The sequence below is a fragment of the Phyllostomus hastatus genome, unplaced genomic scaffold (assembly GCF_019186645.2).
Source record: "Phyllostomus hastatus isolate PE091 unplaced genomic scaffold, TTU_PhHast_1.1 phas_contig_196, whole genome shotgun sequence".
NCBI classification, from domain to species: domain Eukaryota; kingdom Metazoa; phylum Chordata; class Mammalia; order Chiroptera; family Phyllostomidae; genus Phyllostomus; species Phyllostomus hastatus.
This window is the reverse complement of record NW_025333709.1, coordinates 36,900,303-36,911,165: the sequence shown is the minus strand read 5'-3', so window position 1 is coordinate 36,911,165 and position 10,863 is coordinate 36,900,303. Positions and strand designations below refer to the sequence as shown.

The following is a 10,863-nucleotide window of genomic DNA, read 5'->3' as shown; positions in this document are numbered from 1 at the left end:
AGTAGTTCTATTTTAGTTTTCTGAGGAAATTCCATAGTGTTTTCCATGGTGTCTGCACCAGTCTGCATATCTAGCAACTGAATCAAAGTGTTCTTAGCCATGTTTTAGTGCTATATAAAATCTTAATTAATGCTACACAGTTACATAGTATTCATAATATTAATATATTCAGTTTACTATTGATGTCATTAACAAAATTGATATTAGGTATAAAAAATAGTTTTAATTGAATGTTAGTGTTTGAAGAAATAATAAATAATAGTAATAGATCTACCAGTTGCTTTCTGCACAGATTAACAATCACAAAAGAGTAGTAGGCTATCAAGATACCATCATACAACTTCCAAAAAACCACTGGGGAATTTAATTGTTGGTTTATTTAATAGCAACAACTAATTGCTGGTTCTTGGCTTAATCACTTGCTTTACTGACACCTTTGACACTTTATAATTGTCAATCAATTATCAATATTTGTTCAGCATTAATTGTATATTTATTTATTTATATGGTATTTTCATTTTGCTCGATGTATTTACTGAATAGCAGTTCTCTATTTTCACACACTCTCACCCCTAGCTCCTGGCAAAAAACCTTTTACTTTCTGTTTCTATGAGTTTGACTACTTTAGTTATTTTCTATAAGTGGAATTATGCAGTATTTATCTATTTGTACCTGACTTATTTTGTCCTGAAGGTTCATTCATGTTGAAGAACATAACAAGATTTCTTCCTTTAAAAAAAGCCTAAATAATATTCTATTGTACATATATACCACATTTGCTTTATCCATTCAGCTGTTGATGGGCATTTAGGTATTTTCCACCTCTTGGTTGTTGTGAATAATGCTTCAGTGAAAAGCGAGTACAAATATATCATGGAGGATATATTTTTAATTATTTTGAATAAACACCCAGAAGTAGAATTACTGGATCATATGATAGTTGTATTTTTAATTTTTTGAGGAACTTTCTTTTGAGGAACTGTTTCTTATGGAACAGTTTTCCATAATAGCTACACCATTTTATATTCCCAGAAACAATTTACATCTGTGCCAACACTTGCTATTTTCTTTCTCTTCCCTCCCTCCCTCCCTCCCTCCCTCCCTCCCTCCCTCCCTTCCTTCTTTCCTTCCTTCCTTCCTTCCCTCCTATAATCTCTGAACTTTTTATTCATCTCCTACCATTCATGGAGTGCCCTACTTCTGTTTCCTTAATGCCTTAGAAATTTGGTGTCATTGATCTCAAATACAACTTTACCCATCTACCATGCTGTGGGGATGGTCTTTTGGATGGAGATATATGGAGTTGCTGTTGCCCAAGGAGTCACCAAGATCAAAGATCAAAGTTCTTCCCCTTCGAGCAGGTAGTGGAAGGTGGTAATATCAGCCTGCAGCTTGACCTTGATGATCAGCAGAGCTGCTAGTCCTGGGCCTGCCCTTCTGCCCTTGCCAGCTCTGACTCCAGAGCTCTGATCCAGCTGCAGCAGGATCTTGTTGAGCTCTTCCATTAGCATGGCATAATGTGTCTCTATCTCCTTCAGGCTGATCTCCAAACTAGCCTTCAGATTTCTCATAGAATCCAGGTCTATTACCAAGGACTGTACTGTATGTCTCAGCTCTGTGAGTGTCATCTTAGCAGCTCATAACTCAGCAGTCTGTGAGGTGACCACTGTGGTGCTCTCCTCAGTCTGCTGGAACCGATACTTTTCTAGCTCCACTTGGATATTCCCAGCCAGCTTGTCATACTGTCTACCATGACCTTGCTGAAGTCCTGAGATTTGGGAGCAACGAACTCCATGGTCAACCCAGAGTTGGCAATCTGGTTTGTGGACTATTTACTTCCTCTTTGTGGTTGTTCTTCATGAAGAGCAGCTCCTCCTTGAGAGACTTGATCTCTGTCTCCAGCTGCAGCTGAGTGACCTTGGTGCCATCAGTGACCTTTGGGAACCCATTGATGTCACTCTCTACAGATTGGCTCATGATCAGCTCCATCTCATACTTGACTCTGTAGTCATCAGCAGCAAGATAGGCATTGTCAATCTGCAGAACAATGTGGGCATTGTACACAGAACTTGTAAAATTTGAGTCCTCATATCTTCCATGGTCTTGAAATAACGCCCCCAATCTCTGACCTGGGAGCTCTTCTCCACGTATTCCTGGATTTTGCTTTCCATTCTCTTATTATCAGCCTCCAGTTTTCTCACCCTCTCCAGGTAGGAAGCCAGGCAGTCATTCAGGCATTACAGTCTCCTCCTCACTCTGGATGCCCCCTTCATGCCCATCAGATCCCCTGCCATTTCCACAAAGACAGGCCCCTGGACCTCCAGCTTCCCTGCATACTGGTGGAGTAGAACCCAGAGACCTGGGAGCTCAAGTCCTTGATGCTTTCGTAGACCCTGGCCACATGGCCAGCCAATTGACGGGGCAACTGCATGGAGCCCAGAGTTTGGTAGTTTGTGGAGAAGCTGGAGAGGGTGCTGAAACTCATATTGCTCAGGGAAGAAGGTGAAAGGTCAATACTCAGATTCCAGCAGCAGCCTCTCTTTCTTCCTTTTCCTCTCTCTTCCTTCCTTCCTTCCTCTCTCTCTTTTCCTTTTTATTGTTTCTTCCTACCTTCCTTTCATGATAGGCATCCTAACAAGGATGAGCTGAAATCTGATTGTAGCTTTGATTTCCATTTTCTTGGTGATGAGTGATATTGAACATCTTTTCATATACTTGTTAGCCATTTGTATGTCTTCTTTGGAGAAAAAGCCATTCAATTACTTTGCCCATTTTTCAAATCAGGATATTTGATTTTTGGTGATTGAGTTGTAGGAATTTCTTATACATTTTGGGTACTAACCCTTTATCAAATATAAGGTTTGCAAATATTTTTCTTGTTTTGTAGCTTGCTTTTCATTTTGTTGCTCGTTCCCTTTGCTGTGCAGAAGTTTTTAGTTTGAAACAGTCCCGTTTGTCTATTTTTCCTTTTGTTACCTGTGCTTGTGGTGTCACATCCATGAAATCATTGCTAAAATCAATATCATGAATCTTTTCCTCTGCTTTCTTTTTAGAGTTTCAAATGTTACACTTAACTTTTTAATGAATTTTTTGTTGATTTTTGTGCATGGTATGAGTAAAGTGCCTAACTTTAATTTTTTGCTTATGGATATTCAGTTTTTTCAACACCATCTGTTGAATAGACTATCCTTTCCTCAGCATGCTGTCTTTGTCACCCTTATCTAAGATCATTTGACCATATATGTATGGTTTTGTTTCTGAGCTTCCTACTCTGTTCCATTGGTCTATATGCCTGTATTTATTCCAGGATCATAATGTCTTGATTACAATATCTGTGCATTATGTTTTGAAATCAGGAAGTGTCATGCATCCAGCTTTGTTCTTTCTCAAGATTGCTTTGGCTATTCAGGTCCTTTGTGATGACATACAACTTCTAGAATTGATTTTTCTAGTTTGATGAAAAATGCTATTGGGACAATGATAGAGTTGGCAATAAATTTGTAGATCATTTTGAGTAGTATGAACATTTTGACAATATCAAGTCTTTCAATCCAAAAGACACAAATGTGTTCATTTTTATATCTCCTTTAATTCCTCTCAGCAATGCTTTATTAGTTTTAGTGTGTAAGTTGCTGTCTTTTGGATTAATTTTATACTTAAATATTGTTTTCTTAAATTCCTTTTCTATGGTCACCCATTAGTGTATAGACACACAATGACTTTTGTATGTTAATTTGTTATATGACACCTAGTTGAATATAGTTAATAGTTTTAATAATTTTTGGTGGAATCTTTATTATTTTCCCCATATAAGATCATGTTACTACAAACAGAAGTTTTACTTCTTTCTTTCAAATTTAGATGCCTTTCATTTCTTTTTCTTACATAATTTTTATAGCTAGCAATTCCCAGTACTGTCTTAAAAGGAATTGGTTAGAGTGGGCATACTTGTCTCATTCCTGATCTTAGAGGAAAAGTTTTCTGTTAGATTTTCACTGTTGTGTATCATGATAACTGTCACTTGCCGTATATGGACTTTACTATGTTGAAGTAATCTCCTATTGCTAGTTTGTAGAGAATTTTTATTAGTTATTAAAACTAATTTTTATTAGTTTTATTCATTGTTAAACTTTATGAAATACTTTTTTTGCATCTATCGAGGTAATCATATGTTTTTAATTCTTCATTCCATTAATGTACTATATCACACATTGAGTTTTATATGTTAAACCATCTGCTTATCCCAGAGATAAATCCCAGTTGATCATGGTGTATAATCCATTTAATGTGTTGCTGAATTCAGTTTGCTAATAGTTTGTTGAAGATATTTGCATCTTTGTTAATCAAGCATATTGGCCTATAATTTCCTTTTCTTGTAGTGTCCTTATTTGGACATGGGTCGGCATAATGTCAACCTTCTAAACTAAGTTTGGAAGTATTTCCTCTTATATTTTTTGGAAGAATTGACAAGGATTACAGTTCATTCTTCTTTAAATATTGGTAGAACTCTCAGGTGAAGCAATTAGATTGTGGGATTTTCTTTGCTGGGAGATTTTGATTACTGTTTCTAACCTGTTATTGGTCTGTTCAGATCTTCTATTTCTTTATGATTCAGTGTTGGTAAATAATATGTTTCCAAACACTTTCCATTTCTTCTAGGTTACCAAAATTGTTTGCATGTAAGTGTCATAGTCATCTCATAATTCTATTTATTTCTGCAGTATCCATTGTAATGTCTTCTCTCATTTGTAATTTTATTTATTTGAGTTGTTTGTCTTTTTTCTTAGTCTAGCTAAAGATTTCTCAATTTTGTTGATCTTTAAAAACAACTCTGTTTCATTGATTTTTTTCTGTTGTTTTCCTATCTTCTTTGTTTATTTCTGCCCTAATCTTTATTATTTACTACCTTTGGATAACTTTGGACTTTGTTCTTTTTTCTAGTTTGTTGAGATGTAAAGTCAGCTTGTTTATAAATATTTTATATTATAATACTTAATATATAAAAATACAATATATGTAATAATATGATATAACAATTAATTGTGTTAATGTAATGATTACATTGAATTCATATATAAATAATAAAATATGTTTTTTATGTTATAAATCTGTTATGAGTTTACAATGTCATTAGTTGTATATTTCCTCATCCTTTAACACAAAGAAAATAAAAGCATTTTTAATTAATATAACACTGTACTTTCTTACACTATAGAAGTTACTTTATATTTACTGAAAAAACTGTTTTAGGCTAATTTTTGACATAGATTTTTTCATATATCATTTTTATGAATATATTAAAGCATTTAAATTATCTTATTTCTTTAGTCATTTCTACAATGTCTTCACATTTAGCTCTTTTGAATCACATTTAGCCTAGTAATCAGGCTCTAAAATTTCCACATGGTATTGACCTCTGTAGCATCAAGAAAATTGATGATGCGGTAATTATCAAATAGCCTTTCACTATTGTCTCCAGAACTTTCTAACAAATACTTGTTACCCGTACTGTAAATTTTCATGTTGCCCATGTTGATGTTAGTACAGGCTCTGGCAATGAAACTATATCATTGACCACTGCCCAGTGGAGAGATTATGAGCCATTATTTCAATTTTGGGTATGTTAAGATGTGAAAAAATATATAGGCCTTAGAATTAGTGACATATCATAACTGAAAAGCTGTACCTAGAGTATATGATTACTATACCAAGGCCAGCTTGGAAAGAATTTTTAATGTATTTAACATGCCCTCAACCCTGTCCTGTTCAAAACAATCATTGATACTCTAGATGTTATGAATATCAAAATTACTTTTTATAAGAAGCTAGAGTGATTGTCAATAAAATAGTCTTTATTATCTAATAACACAATCAAACAGGAAGAATTCAATGGAGGTGTACTGTGGAGTTGTGTATACTGCTGTCTCTGCTCACAGTAAGATTTCCAATGATTTCAGTTTAGTTTGCCTTTGTGAAGGGGCAGGATATTTCCTTCAGGCCCTCAGTCCTACATGGAGCATCCAAGTTCAAAGCTTTGTTTGGGGAAGGTAAGGAGAACACTGGTGGCGGATTCTATAGTCACACTTTCACACTTCATTAGCAGATTATAAACATGTGATGAGTTTAGAGATAAAACTCCATGCTAAAGGACAACTACCAGGCCTTTTTTGACTCATAGTAAACCAAAATTTCTTTTTAAAAATTCTCTTTAATAAGACCCTTTTTCTTTGTATACACCTATTGAAACCTTTTTATATTTTTAACGTCAGTGAGTCATAAAACTAATTATTTACCAAATACATTGCAATCTAAATTTAGATTGGCATCTTACTTTCATACTTGACATGTATCTTAGAGTCTTGGCAAAAGCTTCCAATTTAGCATTTTATTACAGGGGTATGTTTAAGATGCTGCACTAAAACATATAGACTAGCATTGATCAAAGTAGAAAGAGAACTGAGTGGATACTGAGTAGACAATCAGCAACTTCAGATTCTGAGCTGACATCTACCATAATACTTTATATTAGAGGTTTTCAAAATTGTTGTTGTTATGTCAAAATGCATGCAGTAAATAGAAATAACTTATGTGATACATTCTCACATGCAATTTTCAGCATCCTAGTAATAAATGTAAAACTTTTGCACCTACTCAAAATAGCATGTTGACATTAAGGTGAGACAGAAATATATAAGTGTAGATATAAGCTAATAAATTCTTTGCTCTAGAACATTGAAACTAAATAACATGATTTTTATTTTTTTCCAATTATTAATAACACATTTCTTTTCTTTTTTTTTAAGATTTTATTTATTTATTTTTAGAGAGGGAAGGGAGAGAAATAGAGAGAGAGAGAGAGACACATCAATGTGCGGTTGTTGGGGGTTATGGCCTGCAACCCAGGCATGTACCCTGGCTGGAAATCGAACCTGCGACACTTTGGTTCGCAGCCCACGCTCAATCCACTGAGCTATGCCAGCCAGGGCTTAATAACACATTTCTTGCAATATGGTTCAAAACTACTAATGACAACAGTGCATTGAGATCCTTGTTGAGAGCTCTTATTCTATATAATCTTGATGAAGTTATTGTGACCCTTGACTGTTCCCTTAATTTAAAATAAGGAAAGAATAGGAAGGTTCCTTTTAGTCCTAAGATGATTTATTGCTGTATATGTAAGATGATGAGTTACAGTTAATTGAAATACATATGAAAGATGTGTATTTTAGTTGATTTATATGGATATAAATTAATTAGTTTTAAAAATGAAAGACAATTATACATAGATTTTAGTATTTAAAACATTATAATTATTGAAATTAAAAGAAGAAAAGATCTACCAGATAAATGTTAAGATTTTCTTCTATAACTTTGATATCTCATTTTAAGATTGTTTAAGTAACACCTTGAGTGTTTTTGAAAGAAAGGAAGAAAGAGGAATTTGTGTTGTAATTGAGTTTATTCCTTCTGAAAGCTGCTCATTAAGAACTGTTATCTCATCCAGTTTGCTGGGGAAGCTCCTGTTATCTATTGAGAGCTCTTGAAGGAAGTTAGTTTTTTACAATTCAATCTCTGTGATAACATATAACGAGATGGAAAATAATCAGAAAATTAAAGATTTACTCTTTAGGAAGCTATTATTAGACTTTTATTCCCGGTTTTATCTTTTCATAGGATATTTTGCATTCTAAACTTTCATCTTTAATATTATTTTACATCACAGGATAGCATCCTTATAATTTTATAATGTAGTTATAATTAAATATGATGTTACTTAAACAATGTTTTTATTCTATACAATTTGACAGGTCTCAACCTTGCCTGCAACACTGCAATAACGTGTGAAATCTTTGGAAAAGTACTGTGTTCCCACCTCAGAGTTCCTAATCCTTTTGGTGGAAGATGGGAATAAGATATTCAGGTACTTTTGAAAAATCCCTTAGATAATTCCAATATAGAGTGTGGCTGAGATCCACTTCTAGAAATATTACAGATTCTATAATCTGTAATCATTATTTGTCTTTTTTTTCATGAAACCAGTCCATAAATTTCAATAATTTCTAGCACAGGGTCATATTGTGAATAAATTACAGAATATTTCTTAATCAAATGTGAATTTGAAAACATGTAGTATTAAAAAGGGCCAACTTAGGAATTGAAAAAAATATAAAAAATTCACATTTATAGGTACTGTAGTTTGAATATAATATTGTTCCAAGTCCATGATGTCCTATTACTTCCCTGCCTAAAAGGTTATTTTGCTATTTTAGCTAATGGAATTTAAATAGAGGTCAGGGTGGACTGCCCTGTGATTGAATTCTTCAGGAAAAACAGTTTTGTGTATTATCCTGATACGATATATTATTACATTCTGTAGAGGATATGTATGATTCTGGCACAACTAGTTTATTCCAAGTTAATATTAATCTACTTCTTTGGTCTTTGCATAATGGTAATGACTTGCATACTATTCTCCAGAAGTGGTCGGGTGTATCTGTCCATATGTAACCTAAGTCCTGCCTAGGACCTATTTTTAGGGCAGGATTGGAATGATAAAAGTCAGCAGGAGATGCTTTTTTAAAAATGTATTTTATCTTTATTCTTGTATTACTAGTACAAGTAATAGTATTTTTGTCATTATGTTATTATTGTATTATTCAATGCCAGTGACTTGTATTTTGGGGGAGGGGATTTATGACTGTATTCATTATTCTTTGTGAATGAAGTTTAAAATAAGAGATTGTTTTCAGTTTTGTAAGTCTTAATTGAATACCCATTGAGAACAATGCATAGATTTTTCTCCATGAGGATTAGAAAGGTAATACAACAAATATCTTGTACTCAAATGTTTTATGATGATAGGAGATAGATTTCGGTACAGTTCAAAATGCTGAGAGAACTGTAATAACAGCATGATATTTAATATTATCTCTAAAACCACCATACTAGTATTATATTTTCAAAAGTAACACAATAAACTGGTGAATAGAATAGAAACAGAGGCACGATACATGGGGCAGACTGACAGCTGTTAGGAGGGGAACTAGATAAAAGGTGAAGAGATAATCTGAAAACTTATATGTGTATCCCAGAGACACAGACAACAGTGTGGTGATGGCCAGAGGGAGGGGGGCTGGGAGCTGGGTAGATGTGGGCAAAGGGTGGAGAGATGGGGATGACTGTAATAGTGTCAGAAATAGAAATAAAGTTAAAAAATACTATTAGAGAATGCAATTTCTTCTCTTAAAAATGACTGCCAGATATAGCTGATTTTGACTAAGCAGAACAGCATATGATTATGTGCCTCACATATAAAAGATACTCAAGCCAATCATGTAAATATGTCCTCAAACTTGTAATATTTTGACAGTTATTTGAGATTTGTTTTTAAACATGAAGGCAAATGTATATTTTGCATGAGATATTCTTTTGATATTATAATTGTAGCCTTCTTACTAACAAGAGATAAGCTTTTCTAACTTAAAAAAGTCATATTAATGAAACCCAAAGAATGATAGAGTCTGCCTGCTGTAAATGTTTGTTGAAGTCCCATACCTCAGTGACTCACCTGATACTACTTGTAAAACCAGTAAAATTTCCATTGTGCTGCTGGCTTCCTACCTCAGTTGGATGTGATTCTTTATCTCTTTGCCTGAGGGTGTTCTCTGGCATGGTGCAAGCTTGTTTTCTGGCACAGGGGCACATGAGATAGTGACAATCTTTACAGCCAGCCCTCATCCAGTGGGGATGGGCATTGTAAATGAATGCCTCAGTCTCTGATGCATGGCTCTGATGCATGTTTCCTGTCATTTCTCTGAATGTACCCAGAGGTCTAGAACCTTATAGTCCATAGGAGTAAACAGCTTATGGGTGTTTTATTATTTTGAGGTTTTCTTCTTACTTTTACCCATTTCCTTATTTTTGCTTCCTGAGATCATTATCTAGAATCAGCATATATTTTCGGGGAAGCTAAAACAAAGAAGTGATGTCTATTCTTACCTACTCTCTCAGAGAATAGAAACCTGGAGTTCTGGCTGGGCCATGGCATTTCACAGTAAAGACAAGATTTCTCTGCCCTCTTTGCAGCCCTCTATGATTGTGTCACAAATCTTTGTTAAATAGAACATGAGTAGAAATTTTGGTTGCACATTCCTGGTTGTGTTTTAATTAATTTATTTATTTATTTTTAGAGAGAGGGGAAGAGAAGGAGAAAAACATTTATGTGAGAGAAAAGCAATCGGTTGCATCTGATATGCACCCTGACCAGGAACAGAACCTGAAACCCAGGCATATGTCCTGACTGGGAATCGAGCCAGTGACCTTTCACTTTCCTGGATGATGCACAACCAACTGAGCCACACCAGTCAGGGTCCAGGTTGTGCTTTAAAAGTTAGGGACATCATGTCATTTTTCCCCTTTCTTCTTTCACTAAATGGTGGTGAGCCATTTTGACAATGCAGGAGAAGGCTTATCTTTTGCAAATTTGGAAAATAGAAGCCTGGATACCAGATATTGCAGAGGCTCTGTACCAGTGTACAAGCTTGTATTTTAAGCTATTACATAAAAGAGAAACAAGCATCTATCTTATTTTTGTACCTTGCTGTATTGTACTTATTGTATAATTATTATAATTATTATATTGCCTATAAAAAGTGCATATAAATGGATGAGCTTGTATCTAAAAACAGAATTATATTGTAAGCATAGTGGAAAATATTTTTCTTTAGTAATATATATCATACCTAGGTAGAAAAATTCTTGCTCTGGCTGATGTGGCTCAGTTGATTGAGTACTGGCTTGCAAATGAAAGGGTAGCAAGTTCGATTCCCAGCCTATGGCACCCTGTGCCTGGGTTTGGGGGCA

The 10,863-nt window shown here is 34.4% G+C and overlaps 1 pseudogene; it reads right to left on the bottom strand.

Annotated features, from left to right (window-relative positions):
• Positions 1 to 1,337: 1,337 nt before the first annotated feature.
• On the bottom strand, positions 1,338 to 9,672 carry LOC123815630 (annotated as a pseudogene).
• Positions 9,673 to 10,863: the final 1,191 nt, after the last annotated feature.